Source organism: Paramisgurnus dabryanus, chromosome 2, assembly GCF_030506205.2.
Source record: "Paramisgurnus dabryanus chromosome 2, PD_genome_1.1, whole genome shotgun sequence".
Classification (NCBI taxonomy): domain Eukaryota; kingdom Metazoa; phylum Chordata; class Actinopteri; order Cypriniformes; family Cobitidae; genus Paramisgurnus; species Paramisgurnus dabryanus.
This window is the reverse complement of record NC_133338.1, coordinates 55563341-55580710: the sequence shown is the minus strand read 5'-3', so window position 1 is coordinate 55580710 and position 17370 is coordinate 55563341. Positions and strand designations below refer to the sequence as shown.

Below are 17370 nucleotides of genomic sequence, written 5' to 3'. Positions count from 1 at the left end.
TCTTGAATTGTTCTACAAATTACCTTATCATATTTCCCTTGGTGTGATGTGTGTTAAAGAACAAGTTCGGTATTTTACACTTAAAGCCCTGTTTTCATATTGTTTATGATGAAATAGAACGGTTTTGACTGAAATTTCGACATATGCGGCTGCCCCGAGAATTTTCGGGTGTTGGTTTTTCACCTCCCACCAGTGGCGGCTGGTCACTAGGGGCGCTGGGGCGCCGTCCCCCAAAGTTGGCCAGAGAACAAAGCTACTTTAACATGTTACAAAAAAAGATAAATATATAATGCAAATTAATACAAAATAAAATCGTTTAGTGGTACTATTTCACTGTTAGTCTTGTTATCATTTATTAAAAAAATAAATAACCAAAATTAGATGAAAGAGGTCTTCAGATATACAACTCTTTGATGTGTTAATCTATTCATCACAAAGGTTTTTGAACTGTTAGCCTTTAGGCTCACATCACTGAGTATCTGCTGAAATGTAATGTATACATATTATTCTAAGATTGTGTTTTACATACATATTCATGTGTAATATTATTTTAAAGGTCATGGTGCGATGAGTAAAAAGGTCTCATTTCTATAAGTTTAAGATAAGATGGATCAAGATTTTAGAACTTAGGAGAAGATGCATTTCTTGTATAGGTGGGGGTTTTCCAGAGTACTTCTGGCTAGTTTGACCAGGTGTTCTCAAGTATCACTTGCCACAGGTCAAACTGGATTTTGTAGTTTTACGATGTCTTTGTCTCACGCTGTGTATAAAAGGTGGCCTGGCTAAATGTTCTGGGAGCCATTCTGTACCCAGAAGCTCCCACACTCTGTGTGTATTCAAACCTTATGGAGGCATCCTGTAACCAGGAGCTCCCACACTTTGTGTGTGTATTAAAACATCATGGAAGAAATCTTTAACAAGAATCTTTCTAGACCACTTTGTGTGTCTTTAATTGCCAGGTATGCTTTGTATTTTGTGAAATGTTCATTTTTCTATGCTGATCTCACTGCATGAAAAGTGGGATTTTCGTCCCCGTAAGCGCCTGTAGGCTCCCGAAAATCTCCCGAATTTTCGGCAGCTTTCCTCAATTTACCAGCAGGGAGCTTCGCGTTTGTCTGTGTCACAAATTGTCATAAACGAACCATGACGTAGGTGGAGAGCCCCGCGCGGGTGCGATGCCTCTAATTAGCATATGAATAGCAGCGAAACCTCTGCCGGCCAGTTAGAGCGTCTCTGGCCTAATTAGCATGTGAATAGCAGCAAAACTAGAGTAATGGCCCACTTGAATGTAATCACTCAGTATTGGCTGAAGCCACAACTTTTAAACAAGTAAAATCCCCCGTGAATGGTTGGCAGATGACTTCAAGCCAATCACAAGGGATTTTTCTTGTTTAAAAGTAGTGGCTTCAGCCAATACCGAGTGAGTAAATTCAAGTCGGGCCGTTACTCTAAAGAGGGGGGTTATTGGGCACCCTGGCTCATTATAAATGTAAACCCCAATAATAATAATAATAATAATAATAAATAATTTATGTTATCATTTTTTATATATTAATGTCATTGTGCTATGTACTACATTATTCACAACATCAAGGAATATAAGAGAAAACAAAGAGGTTTATTTATAAACACACAGCTGTTTATTCAAAGAAAGAGCTTTATTTATAAACACACAACTATGTACAAAGCAGCATAATGTCTCTTATATTGTACTCCAAACACGTCAAAAAGTGCCTAAGATGTTCGGGAAAGATCCCTAAAAATCTTTTTCAAAGTGTTGAAAAAAAACCTCAAAAACGTTGTAAAAAAGTCACTTTTTCACGCGTATATGGTGAGTTGCCCGGTACTTTGGTATCGCCTCTAATCTGAATTGAGGCACAGAGCTCGGAGAGTTCCAGGCTGCGAGAGGGCGGTGGCCGCACAATCCATCCAGACACCCCGCCAACAATGCCGTATTCCTCATCAGATATGAGATCTATGGTGGCGCACTTCCAAATGTCCATCTCATCCTCAGCCAACACACTTCGTCTCGCTTCCAGCAACTGTAATACAATCAATAAGGACAATAAGTGACCTGAAAAATACTCACATTGACAAAAAACTGATCTAATATAATAAATCTTACCATTTTTCTTCTGGATCGACTCCGAGCTAAACTTTACGCATTTTCCGCCTGCGATGCGAGTTCAGGTTGTTTGTATCTGAAACTCCGGCGTACCGACTCATAATACGTCTTACGGGCAGCTGGAAAACAATTAATGAGACTGGTATTAATAAAAAGAGTCACGGTACAATTAAACAAGAAATGAGGAAAAACATTAGAAGTTATACTTACAAACAATGTCGTCATTCTCAGCAGTAAATCTGGACTTGCTGAAATAGCCCCAAGCAAATCGGAGGTCACGGCTTTGTTATGAGGCGACGTTAGTCTGTGAAAACAAAATGTGTGGGTTTAAGCTCGGATCTATTAACGTATCTACTTCCTTATACAAGAATAAAAACATATTCTTTAAATCGTAACGTTACCTTTGCTCTGGTTCATAGCGCCTGCAGTGTGCCTCAGAGACGCCGTACAGCCTCCTGTAAATTACAAGACAAAAAACACCTCTTAGTTATAAAACACACAGCTTGGGCTACTTCAAAAAATATGCTTATACATAAAATTATTCTTACCGCAATCTTGGGATTGTGCACCCGTCTGCTCTTCTTGGAGAGTTACAAACACCAAACCAAACGTCTGTTACGCTTGTCGACACTGCTGTGTGAGCCGTGACCATGACCTCGCACATGATTGGACGAAGGCGAGAAGCCTGTATATAAGGAAAATCTTGTGAGACGTGTGCGCATGCGTATGATATAAACAACAAACGCGATGTGCCGGAAGCTCTGTGTGAAATCAACACAGTGTGCTGTCAGTTGAAAGATGTAAGTCCAAGACTGAAGAAACGACCTCGGCGCTTCTGTAAACATTGCAACACTGAAGTGTGTCATACACAGTATTTTGACCACAGAAAGCGCTATTTAAAAAATGGAGTTTGGGAGAAAAAAATCCAAAAGGGCTACGTCAGATAACGTACAGAGCCTGCTGCTGCTGCTACCCAGTCATGAATCCGCTGTGAGTGATGTCCCGTCATGTGTAAAGACCCGGAAGATAACTTTACTGGAGTTAGAGAGATTGGTGAAAGTGAAATGCACTCCGAGGACCCAGAAAAAGAAGTGATTGAAGAATTTGAAGAAACGCACCCAGCGAATTTCAGTTCAGACAACGGTGAGCATAAATACATATTTTTTATATAAGCTTGGCTTGCTTTACGTATGTTATCATTTTAAACAATACTAAAACATATCAACAAGTAAAGTAAAATAAAATCAACAAGTTAAACAAAAACGTTGGAGTTAAACGTGGTTGATTATCACTGTTGTTGTTATTTTAATAGTAAATTATAATTGAATAGGAATATCGCGTTATAATGCATAACGTTATCTTCTGTTTGTTGTTTTTCAGACGAAACAGCAGATGACCAAAGCATTTGTCTTTTCCTGGACATCTCCTGTTATGTGGTAAGCATGAAATTACATTTGGATATACTAGTATAAAGTTCAATACATGCTAATCCAGAGCTGAAATGGGAAAACCTAACAATTTTCACCCACATGATTGTTTTCCACTCTTAAATTTCTGTTAGTTAACTAATGAAAGCAACTAAAGTATAAACACACTTTATAAAGTATTAAAAAATCCTAAAATGAAGTTGAAGTGGATGAAGTTCCCACAAAGTACTTAACTGGTTCATTGCACTAAAGCTAGCTGTTTGAGATGCACATGATCTTTTTCAACTACAGTTTTCAAATCTTTTCATACTCAAATGGCCCTATTGACAGAGGTGGGTAGTAACGAATTACATTTACTTCGTTACATGTACTTGAGTAAATTTTTTGGGTAACTAGTACTTTTAGAGTAAATTTAATGATGGGTACTTTTTACTCTTACTCAAGTACATTTCTAGTGAAAAAACTGTACTTTTACTTCGCTACATTCGGCGGCGTTACTGCGCTACTTTCAACTGGTAATAATTAATGAATATATATTTTTTAAGTTTATAGGGCGTGTTCGAAAGTTTCGCTAGACAGGCTGCGTCACCCTGTAGCGCGCGCGACCGCGCGGTCACCCTTTAGCGCGCGCGACCGCGCGTAGATGACAGGAGAAGCAGATGAGGGCGCGTGTGCATTGTGCGAGATATCGGAGGCAGATCATGCATGGCGGCTTCAAGTTCGGTCTATGTTTTCACTCCAAGAGGTCAAAAAGAATAGTTTCGGTAACACTTTATTTTACGACCCGCAAAGTACCGCGTAATTAAACCGAATTTACAGCGTACCTATTTGTAACAACAGGGTAGGTAACCTGTAGGTATAAGGGAATAATATTTTAAGTTTGGGGTAATAAGGGGGTAAGAATATGAAGAATTATAAATTATTTATACTCTAAGTATTTTATAACAACAGGGTACCTATTGTAATATTACGTGGTATGTATGACTTAGTCAAGTCTATGGGGAAATTATGTTTTATTTATTTTTTATTGTGAATTTTTCATATTGACTACTGAATGTTGTATACAGTCAATGTCTACGAGCCACATCGGCAAATAAATATAACAGCATCACTTTTATTTTAGTAGCCTATATTACTTGCTTTTAATAACAAAAGTCCAGCTGATTTAATGTGGTTATCTTTTTTTTAAGGTAAGTACAATACAAATAGCAACTTATTCCCTATTTACCAGGAAACTCCTACATTTGCGGACATATTTGAAGTGGTGCTTTGCAATTTATTTACTGTAAACACAAGTATTTTAGCCAAATATAATTTATGAAATGGCAAACCAGAATGAAACAACAGCAGATATCAGCTCCCGCTAAAGCAAAAGACGACTACATGCGTAGGTTACGGCGCAGGTGTAGAGCGCGCGGCCGTCTGCAGGAGATTTGCTGGAACGCGATCCTGAGGTGAAATTTCTTTAAGAGGTTTTAAAAACGTTCTACACTGTGGAGTACAGCTGCGAGTGATGTTAGCAGGTTCCGCATGCTGGATAAGGTGACTGGTTTTGTTAATACATGACTCACGCATTTCAAACAATGTTTTTCAAGAAAGTTGCTAGCTAACGGTAGCTGGTTAGCTAGCACATAAGTAAGCCTAAAATTTATAAACGTAACTGGCTTAGAAAACTCTGTTTCTGTCAAGGCACAGTGAAGAAACATTTACTGAAGGCTTTCATTTATGTTTTTTTATATGTAATGCAGAACAGCATTTGTGAGACGACATCAACTCATCATCCGAGTGGACAAGAACACCAACAGAGGAAGCCAAGCCGCAAAAACAATGAAAAATTGTCATGACTTTTTATTTTAAATAAAAGTTATGTGATAATAAACATTAAGTGTTGGCTTAATTATAGTGTTTTAAAGATGTTTTGAAATAAGTTGTTTTAAAATAAAAATAACAATATTCTGTATGTTTATGGTATTTACCCTATAACAAGAGGTGAACAAAGCACCACTTTAGTTTACAGCCCGCAAATATGTGAGTTACCTGGTACATACACAGAACAAGCGGGGAATAAGCCCCACTTCAATTTACAGCCCGCAAATATAAGAGTTACCTGGTAACTCCTGTATACATATACAGATCAAAGAGGTACAAGTTGCTATTATTTTTATTGTGTGTTATATTTTATTTGCCGACGTGGCTTGTAGACATCAACTGTAGGCTATACAAAACACTTCATCAGGTAAGTAGCAAATATGAAAAAAAACCATATTACACATAGACCATATTACCCATAGACGTAAGTCATACATACCACGTAATATTACAATAGGTACCCTGTAGTTATGAAATACTTAGAGAATAATTTTCCATATATTCTTACCCCCTTATTACCCCAAACTTAAAATATTATTCCCTTATAACTACAAGTACGTACTGTAGAGGTACTCTGTTGTTACAAATAGGTACGCTGTAAATTCGGTTTAATTACGCGGTACTTTGCGGGTCGTAAAATAAAGTGTTACCATAGTTTCATAATGTGATGCATGCTTTGTTCAATAAACGAGCTGACATCTCAGCGTACAGGAATTCAAGATCCAACCTGAAGTAAGTGTCACAGTATTGTCTATTTGAACACTATTAATGGTCATTTCACACACTGTCCGAGTTTTTTTGCCATATGCACTCTTGTGCAAGCGATGACAAAACCTAGTGTAAGTTAAACCATACAAACAGCACGTTCATCTGCACATTTCCGTATAATTTCCCCACTGAACACCAAAATGTAAGGACGTCTTGCATTTGTACACAAATCCTGACACCTAACTAATGTGTAGAAAATACATTCAAATAAACGGGATTGTATTTTATTTAAATCCTTCTAAAAGCATGTATGAATAAAAATAAAAGAATAAAGTTTTAAAGAATTTTAAAGAAAACATGTATTATATATTATAATAAATGTAGAGTTGATTTGCTCGTGTTTATGTTCAGTAATTGCACTTTAATGGCAATGAAAATAACCTATTCATATAAAAACATGATAACAAACAGACACACATGTCCTTTTTTGTTTACTGTTTGCATGTTTAAAGGCAGATGCTGACAAGTTTTTGTTGTGAACATGAAAATAAATACAGAGTTAACCGTCAGAAAACATCTGTGTGTGTGTGTGTGTGTGTGTGTGTGTTTGTGTGTTTGAGATTTTTTCTCAAATGACACGTTATGTGATGTTAATGTACCCATTGCAGGACTGAGATAGGCTGCTTTACTTGTATATAAGCAGAACAATGAGACTTTTAAGGAGAGGTTTGTGAAAACCCTCCAAGTAGTCTAAATTTAGTGCTTTTGCGCTACTTCTTTATCAGATCGGAAGTAACGAGTAACTAACTACTTGAGTAGTTTTTTCATCTAATACTTTTTTACTCTTACTCAAGTAAATAATTAGATTGATACTTTTACTTTTACTTGAGTACATTTTTGTATAAGTACTTGTACTTTTACTTGAGTACAGATTTTGGGTACTCTACCCACCTCTGCCTATTGATGAGAAATGAACATATTAATTATGTTCTTTTTAAATCTCAAATGACCATATTAACGATGAGCTTTTCAATCTCAAATGGCCACATTTATGATGGACTTTTCAATCTCAAATGGCCACATTCATGATGGACTTTTCAATCTCAAATGGCCATATTAACGATGGGCTTTTCCATCTCTAATGGTCTAATGGTGGTGCTGAGTATGTGCATTGCATGTGTTTTAAATATGTCCTTTAAAATTTCATAGGATGACTATGTGGATGAAGAGGGGGAAATCCTTGCTGAGGAGCAGAGTGAAGCCTATCCTCACATACAAGATGGGGAGGAGCATGGAAGTGATCAGGCCAGAAGTGAAAAAACAGAACACTTGTTAATGAAACTTTTGGGCATGATGAAATTGACTGGTATCCTCCGTGACGACTTCTTACAGTATGTGGGTTGTCCAAAATGTATGACAGTGTACATGCTTACTGAAACCTATGAGCTCAGACGGGATGGTACAAAGGTTTGCAGGACTTGTGGTCACATCCCATTCTACAATAACCCACAGCAGAGGTCTGCATCAAGGAAGAAATGTGTCTCTGCCTTGCTAAGCAAGGCTACATATTTGAGCAGTGAAGAGTATGTCCATCCAATACGTTCTTACTGATACAAGAGTGTTGTGCAGTCTCTGGGAGGACTTGTTAAAAGACTTGGATTTGAAGAGAAATTAGATGAAAGGCGAAAGCGGGAAATGCCAAAGGGTGTGATAGGAGATGTATATGATGGACAAGTATGGCAGGATTACCAGTATGTGAATTCAATAACTGTAGTCATGCCACTATGCACAGTATTTGAGCTCTGATGTAATTGCACAAGTTTCCTTGCTTCATTCCCTTCCAGACAGACATTTTGTTGTTTGACATGTTGTTTGCATAGAATGCACAAATTGAGCCTGATTGAGCCTAAAACAATTAAAATTGTTGAAATAAATTGTTTTGTGTATCTTTTTTTTACCTAACATTGGTTATTGCTAATGACATACAGAGATATTAATATATACTGTTAGCCTGGACAAACTGAATCTACTTAAAGGGATAGTTAAAAAAAATTAGGGAAAAATATTTTGAAAGTATTGTGATAAATGATGAAGAAAATATTTTGATAAATGATTGTCATTAAACCTAAAGATGATTTTGAATTACTCTGTCCAACATCTCCGCTTAGTTAACTGAGTTGAAATATTTTCTATTTTTAATTCATTTATAATTATAATTCTCTTAGTGTTATAAATGGTATTATAACACAAAACTCATGACTAAGTCAGTCATTGAATAAACTTGATTCTCCACTGAACACACACAAAACTGCGAAAAATACAATACAATGTGCTGTTTATGTCAATAAACACTGATCACCTGAACGGTGACTTTCATTAACAAAAAAGGTAATTTATCATTTAAAACTAAACAACATGAATAATATTAGAGCATAAACCTCTATGACATTTTAACAAATATTTAAGTAGTTAAAGTTCTTATTAGTTCTTAATTCTGTAAAAAAGCTTAAATAATCATAATATTCAGGGACAAAGGATTATGGGTATAATAAAGCAATAAACCCCGAGAAGCAGTGGGTTACCAGTGCATTTTATAACAGCTAAGGGGCGTTGTTAGGCACGACGCGAAGCGGAGTGCCTAAACCCCCTTAGCTGTTATAAAATGCACTGGTAACCCAACGCTTCGAGGGGTTTATTGCGTTTATAAAACGGTTACTTCATATGCATAACGTTAGCGGGATTTTATAAAATAAAACCCAAAAAAGTTGTAATTATATTAGTACAAATATTACTCTTCCGCCAAACAAAGTAGTTCCTCAGAATCAAGTGTGACTGAAACAGAGCGCAGTTCCCAACCAACACAGACACAGCAAAGACACAATGAAAATATGATTTAAGACTGTGGTGTTTATTTTATAAATCACCATTCATCTAATTTATACATTAACATTTATATCGTGCAACTGTTGAAGTGATGATCAAATATGCTTGGAAGCATGCTGAACTCTTTCCCCGTCAGCGTTTTTTTTTTTAAGTTGCCATAGTTTAATGCCTTCCAAAAAATTATCTTCTTTATATAAACATAAAATTTCAAATGAAAGAACAGACCATCCGCTTTGAAACAAAAACAAACAAAAAAACATTTCATCCTACCTTCATTTGATCTATTATCACCTCTCAAATTTTTTTATTAAAAGCGGAGATAATTCCATTTTTGTGAAGAACTTTAGTAAGAGATCAGATTCAGACGGAGCCATGAACAGTACTACACGGTGTTTTCAGTGAATGCGTCAGTGTTTAAGTTGGGTAAGATCGCCACCCAGTGGATAATAGCGGACGTGTGAACTTGAGTTATAAAATCCTCAGACAACGTTTTCTCTTTATCGACGAGATGACTCAACAATATTTATTGACATTCATCTGGATATCGCCATTAATAGTGCAATTGTAGACAAATTAAAAATATGATTTAAGACTGTGGTGTTTATTTGCATAAATCAATACGCAGTCAGTGGCGCAGTGATACTTATGTAATGTGGTCTGAACCGTGAGGTTACCGGTGTATTTTATCACGGCTTAGAACGCGTTTCAACCAATCAGAATGAAGAACCAGAACTGCCCGTTTTATAATATATTTTTAAGTATATGTCCAAAACTCAAAATATTAAGTAATGTTTACATCATTAAGACAATATCTGGGTTAACAGTGTAGCATACTTTGAAAATAATCAATTCAAGCTACAATTTAAGAGTTTGTAATTTGGCTATACTGATACCAGAGATTTTATTAAAATCAAAGTTTAAAACCTCTCAGAATGTCACCTGAGTAAAACTCCCCCAGCTGCTACCCTGATTTGCATTTGTATAGCTCACACCATGTTCATTTACATGTTAAAGCCTCCCCTAGAATTAGGGGAAGGGGGGACAACTTCAGAGCAAGACCCACGGCAACTTCTGACAACTTACGGCAGTTTTCGGTGTTGGCTGCAAATTGTCATGCGCAGTCGTATACTTGAAGTTTCACAACAATCTACAGTGCCACATTCTGACGAAAATTCCACTTTTCATGCAGTGTCTTTTAGTGAATGTTTTGATAAATTTTTGATGGATTTGAATTACCAAATTATTGATTTAAGTGTAACCTGCCTGGCAAAATAAATTGTTATTCTTTATTCATTCCAAGACTGGTCATATCTTTTATTTTATTTTCAGGGTTTAAGTTAAATGTATTGAAGGGGGCATAGATTAGGAGAATTGCCTCTATTGAAAATATTACTGGAGTAATTGCCTCCCCGTTTTAAGGTTAGATGGAGAAACCTCAACCAAAAACATAGATGGATCCTCTTATTTTCAATGTGTTTTGGAGAAACCTTTAACTTTAACTTAAGTTAGAAGGAGAATGCCTCTATGCCCAGCTGTATGGAACTGCCTTAGCACCTTCAGAATTACACCTTATTCCCTATGTGAATATAATTCATTCTAAATAAATATAATAATAATTTTATAAATTATGATCAGCATCAGAATAGTATTGGTAACTAAGAAATTGGAGTCAGATTATAATTTAACCGCAGAGGTCAAAGAAACAAATTAAATAAATGGAATTATTCTTCTAGAAGCACTACGGAGGGAAAGAACACGTGATACCTTCACCACACCATTGGACTTTGACGTTGCGCCAATTGGGTGGCGTCTTACACTCTAATGTCTTACAATAGCACAATTACATTTGTGTTTGTAAATCTGTGTGGATTTAGTTGTCAACATGAATGTGCGTGTGTGAGAGAGAGATAGAGAGAGTGTCTCATTATGAAAGAAGCACTAGTATGTGTATAACGGCGCATGTTTTATAAATTTGAGTACACCGTAAAAAAAATCCGTAGAAATTGCAGCTGGGTTGCCGGTAATTTACCGTAGATTTAAATTTATGTTATTTACTTGCAACACTTTGTTCAAAGTTGAATGAACATTTAACATTTACAAGTCTTTGTCTTTACAGAGTAAAACTGAAAAACAGCATCAAGCAAAACGTTCTGGGAAACAAAATCTGAAGCAAAAAAACTGAAAAAGGTTGATGATGATTTCTGGTTCCCAGAATGCTTTGCATGAGGCTGTTATTGTATAGTTTTATTCTGTAAAGATAAAGACTTGTTAATATTTAAAATTTATTTAACTTTGAACAAACTCTTGCCAGTAAATAACATAAATTTAAATCTACGGTAAATTACCGGCAACCCAGCTGCAATAACATTGTAATTTCTACGGATTTTTTTACAGTGTAGAGCTGGATTATCTGTAGACAGGATTGGGTGAGTGGGCAATCAGGGGGCACCAAGTGCTCAAACTGCGACCAAATTGAGTTTTTGACACAACACGAGCAGCTTTTAACAAGTGTTCACGCATGTTAAGTCTATTTAGTAATGCAGTTATTTTGGGGAAAATGTGAATAATTGCATTGCAGGCTGATTTAAAGTGTGCCCAAAATTTTCTGCTTGCGCATTTTCTGTCAGGGGCTACAGTGCTCCTAATAACAAAAAAGTTAGCCATGAGTGACTAGACTAAACTATTATACAATCTTCTATTTGTAATCTCTTTAATCTCCTATTTCCTCCTCTTCTCAATGACATACATAAACATGTTAACCAAATAATAAAAATTAGCCCAGAAAACCAATTAAACAAATTTTTATTTAACTTTATATATGCAAAGCAGAGGAAAAATAAATATTAATATATTATACAATTAAATAAGAGCTACCACACAAGAGCAGTTCACAAACACATGACTATTAATAGGCCTAATACAGACAACTTAAAGCCAACTTAGAAGGCCAAATATCCTTTGCACTCTATAATGCCAAGCTATCATAAAATGTCATTTTTCATTCATTAATAGTGCATTTTTCAATAATTAATAGTGAATAAATATAAAGCTTTTAAGACGATTATGTGATATTTATTTTTCAGTTTCAGCACATGCCCCTCAAAAGGCCTGTGCACGGCCCTGATTAAACCATAGTCTCTGATAATTATACTTGATGGAGGATGAGGTTCGTCTCCATTTCTGTCTACTGTATGGTAAAATCTAAGGTAGAATTCCAATCACCACCCAAAATCAGAAAAATACTCTCATTAAATTCCTTTAAATGTTCCTTTATCTTTAAATCTAAAAAACTAATTCACTCTGCTTCATTATTTGGGGCATATATATTAATAAATACAAAAACTAAACTCATTATTTCAGCTTTAACAATTAAACCCCGACCTCTTTCTATCTCACATGTAGAGATAATATTTATATTCTTTCCAAATAAGATAGCAACATCCCCACTCACATTAGAACCATGACTAAAAAGATGTTTCCCTCCCATCACATTCTCCAATCTACCTCATCTTTGGGTTTCTTGTAAACAAATAACATTCATATTTTTGGTCTCAATATAGTTTTTATACAACAGCCCTTTTATTTCTATCTCTTCCTCCATTTATGTTAATAGATCCCACTTTTAAGCTCTCTATAAAAAGAAAGGAGAAGAGAGAGAAAGATAAGACAAATACACAAAACAATTTAATAAGGAAGGAAAAAACAGACCCTTTTTGCCATTTAACAGATTTACTTATGTTTTTGGGTCGAGCATTTTCCTCTCCTTAATTTTGTTACAATTTTCTTGAGTCTAAACTTTTTCCTTCTGCTGAGTTTTTCAAAGGCTACTGATTTCTGTATTTTTACTGCGGAAATCACACATTTCCTAACATCAGGGAAATAATCTTTCACTTCAACTTTTCGGCCAAATGTTTTATCCAGAAAGTACTTAATGTCCTTTACTGTGTACAATTGATCATCTCCAACCTGAGATGGGATATCTGACATTTCTGACATCACCACCGACACCACCACCACTATCACCTCCACTTTTGTTTAATCCATGATAATCCTTTCCTCGGTTTGTATTTTAGGGAAATAATTCTCACTTTTACTCACATTAGCAGTACTGGAAGTGATTTTCTCATCATCATTAACAACTACTTCTCTGACTGTGCTTATTTTTCTATTATGCTCAGTGTCAGTACTCTCATTTTCATCTGTGTACACATTTTCTATATTTGTATTTCTGCTGTTGCAACGACTTCAGTTTTTCGTATTTTCACTTCTCTCAGCCCGCATTTTGTGTGAACAAGCATGTTTTTGTCACGATCTCGTTCTATCGACTGTTCTGTCTTTTTTCCTTCTCTGTGTTTGTGTTATTTTGTGTTTTGACAGTTCCTCAAGTGCGCGTCTGTCACCAGGGCGATCTCATCATCACTGATTTCCTACACCTGCGTCCCTCACCTGTTCCCCATTTTCTCCCCAATTCGTTTGGTATTTCTCCCTTGTTCTTTTACTCCTCGTAAGTTCTTCATAGTTGTGTGCCTCTGTCATGTTCGCCGTGTTTGGATTATTTCGTATTTTGACCTTTTTGACCTTTTTTATTTCACCCGGCCTGTTGTGTCTGCAGTCTCTGCTCTGCATCTCTCATTAGGATTACAGCACCTCCGCTTCGCTCCGGTTTCCTGATTATCTTCTCTCTGCCCTGCCGGTGTCCAGCTACTCCTCATCCTGGATGTGACCACTGTCCAGCAGCACTGAGGGATATCTTGACCGCTGCCCTGCTGTATATGTCGGCCTTCGTTGTCGATTGCTGTCCAGAGTTCTGGTTATGCCCGCTGTCCAGTAGCACTGTGACGGATCGTTATCACTGCCCAGCTAGCCCAGCTATCAGTCTGCCTTAATTGCCGATTGGTCGTCTCATCTCTCCCCGATTTGAATCGGTGGTTTTATATGTCCAGTTGGGCGGTTGTGATCTCCAGTGTGTGTGTGTTAGTGACTTTTCTCGTCCTGACCGGCACGGCGGTTGCTGATCTCCAGTGTTATCTACTATTATGCTCCCTGGCTCAACCCAGTGGTTTTCTCTGTCCATTATTTAAGCCTTTATTAAAGTTTGTTTCATCTGCATTTGGATCCTTGCCTCTGTGTATTTTTCTTGATACAATTCCTGACAGTTTTTTGTGACCAATATCATCACACTCGAAACAAAATGACACCTGTCTGGCCATATGTAACACCACAGTATCAACTTTGACAATCTCAGAGTTTAAAACAGTTTTTTTCAGTAATTTTGTGAAAAGTAGTGTTTTTTTTGGAAATGACAGGTATCAATTGGACAGCGACAGTATTTTCATTGCCTTTTGTAACGTTGCATGGATGGAAAATTCATATTAAAATGATATGCAGACAATATTATGCCCAGTAAAAGTAAGTGTTGTATGCTACATAATGGTTGTGTTGAGGAGAAGAAGGGGCGGAGATGCACGTACGCACAGTATTCTGCTGACTAGGATTTATCAAATGAAATTACACACTTTCATTTCCTTATGAAATGTTGCTGTGTTTTATAAATAAATTATCTGTGCGCTGCGTTATTTAAAAAAAAATCATGTGCAATCATAATCTTAAAACAAAACCACTAATCTCCTCCCATCCTCAAACTACCTCTCTTCACCTCCTGTCATGAGGAACGGCGTGAGGGCGGGGCAATCGAAAACTTGTTTCTGCCTAAGCACAATGGCCCCACTTACAACAATTAAAAAAGTTCTCGATGGACAAAACCAAATCCTACCCTACATTTCTTCTCATCCAGAAGCCTCTATATATGACACGATAAAGAAAAGACAACTGCAACTTCCGTTTCATGTTGACTTAGCAAACAAGACTGAGCTTTAAAAGATACAAACAGTCAGATTCTTGTTCCAGATATACAACACTCAACATACTGAACTACTGATATCTTTCAAAACTTTTCATGAAAAAAATCAAGAGAGGAAAGAAAGATTGAATATATTTTTATTGTGTTTTTGTATGGTTATCTGTTCAAGCTATCAATCATGTGATTGACATACAACTGCTTTAAATCTTGCATGCCCAGGTGAAAAAGAAATATATTTAAATAGTATTTTTTGGGACATACTTAATATATTTAAATGCTACTATACTAAATGCATATTAAATGTATTATATTGAACCCACTTCAAATATATTAAATACATTTCGAGATATATTTAAAGTCAATTTTAATCTATTTGCATTATATTTAATATATTGAAATTGTGTTAAATTGGAACAACTTTAAATATATTTAGTGCAATTTAAGTGTACTTCTTTAAAATTCATTTGAAATGCACTTCTCATACACTTAAAAATACAGTTAGAATACATTTAAAGCTTAATTTAACTGTGCTTTAAGAACACTTTAATAGTACTTCAGCATATTAGAAATATACTAGCATTACATTAATAGAAATGTATTAGCATTACACTACTATTTTATTATAAAGCTGTTTTTAATATTTAAAATGTTATATTAAAATCATTAAATAGTAAGACACATACACAGATTTTGAATACAGAACAATTTAATATACTTCATATTGTGTTGTGTACATTACAAAAATATCTAAAGTAAATTAATCAAGCAAGCACAGAGACATACATAATCTCTTGACCAAAGAGAAACATATAAAACAAATATCAGAGAAATGCAATTACAGAGCTACTTCTATCAAATTGTACAACATTAACATGTATTAATGAAAAGTACACTATGAATATGCAATCACTGAATATTCATAAGCACTGATTATATAATAATCATAAGGAATTATTATATAATAATCATAATGTAATCTCTGCATAAAAAGTTACTGAAAAAAAAATGTTTAAGTGCAATTTAAAGACGGAGTGCACAATGTTTGAAAAACGTTTTGGAAAAGGAAATTGGGCCGACTACCAAAACACACTTGTAGCCAACCAGCAGTAAGGGGCGTGTCTTCTAAACGACATCCTTGCCGGGGTTGCGTCTGTGTGTGGTGGCTCTATCAAAAGAAGGTCCAGATTCTGTTGGGGTAGAGACATGTTTGTTTAGGTAATTTCACATGTTAACATTGGCTTTCAAAAATAGTGCACTCCGCCTTTAACCAACTTAAGATAAACCTATAAAAAGCTGAACTAAAACACAAAACAGTTTAGATGTCACATGTTTAAGTGGAGGGTCACTTCTTGCAATTCAGACACCGTAGTAATTGAAGACTGCTTTATCACACGGTCTGTGAAAAGGAAACAGAATATACCAATTAACCAATAATGAATGAACATTTGGCTATCCATGTTTAAAATAAATTGGCATAGATATGCATGTATGGAAGTGCTGTTAACTTCTCAGTTTACCTTTTAAAGCTTTGACTGTGTCCTCATCAAGCGTGTCAGTTTTATCTGTCAGAGCACTCTACAAGTGGGAATGAAGATAGGATTAAAACAGGCTCATGAAATAAAGCAACCTGTGTGTATTACAGGATATGTTTTACATTGATAATTGTGTTTTATTTGAACCTAGATCATTTTCCATTGTTCGTCTATTGTGGTCTTGCAAACTTAAGGTTCACCTCTGTTTAAGGAGATTTAAGGAAATCAGAAATGATGCCAAACAGGGCTCCAGACTGCTATCAAATGGTGGCATTTTGCTACCTAAATTTGAGAGTGTGCCACTGAATTTTACATCCAGTCGCACATGTGCGACCAGCAAATTTGACCTTTTTTTGTGATATGACACTGAATTTGAAACAGCACATTGTAGTTTCTGAATCTATAATTTAAGTATTTATAAGTAATACAGTATAAATTAGTAGACATGTGAATATTTGGTTAGCATGTTGTTTTACCGTGTGTGCCCCTAAATTTTCTGGTTGCGCCCCTAAAATTTTCAGTTGGGGGCCACTTTGCTCCTAGTAAAAAAAGTTAGTCTGGTGCCCTGCCAAATGGTATATGCAAGGATGACTAGGCCAAGTCCCTTACAGCTTTACAATAAAAATAAAAATAAAACGTTTTTACATGAATAATTCAATAGGACAGAAATTAGCCAACTGGAATGGATATGTTGCAAACGTTTTTCTTCCGAATCACTCCACATTTGTCCCAATTCAAAAATGTCAATAGCAGTTGATCTGAAAAACAACAGGCAGTTAAATGATGATTAATGATTTGGTTTTCTTTTTAAGAATTACTTACCCCGAGTACAATATATTTAAGACAATATAATATAATCAAACCCAGCCTCGGCAGTTTTACAATCTCTCATAAAAGTATCCCTTCTTACAATGTCATTTTTGTGTCCATATGTAATTAGAAATACATTTAAAAATAAACAAAAAG

At 35.7% G+C, this 17370-nt stretch overlaps 1 long non-coding RNA gene across 1 annotated transcript; it reads right to left on the bottom strand.

Moving 5' to 3' along the window:
* Positions 1-15858: 15858 nt before the first annotated feature.
* LOC141281866 (uncharacterized) lies at positions 15859-17010 on the bottom strand. The gene is made up of 3 exons (XR_012336239.1): positions 16881-17010; positions 16390-16447; positions 15859-16268 (listed from the first exon to the last, which is right to left on the bottom strand). It is a non-coding gene; the product is annotated as an uncharacterized lncRNA (long non-coding RNA).
* Positions 17011-17370: the final 360 nt, after the last annotated feature.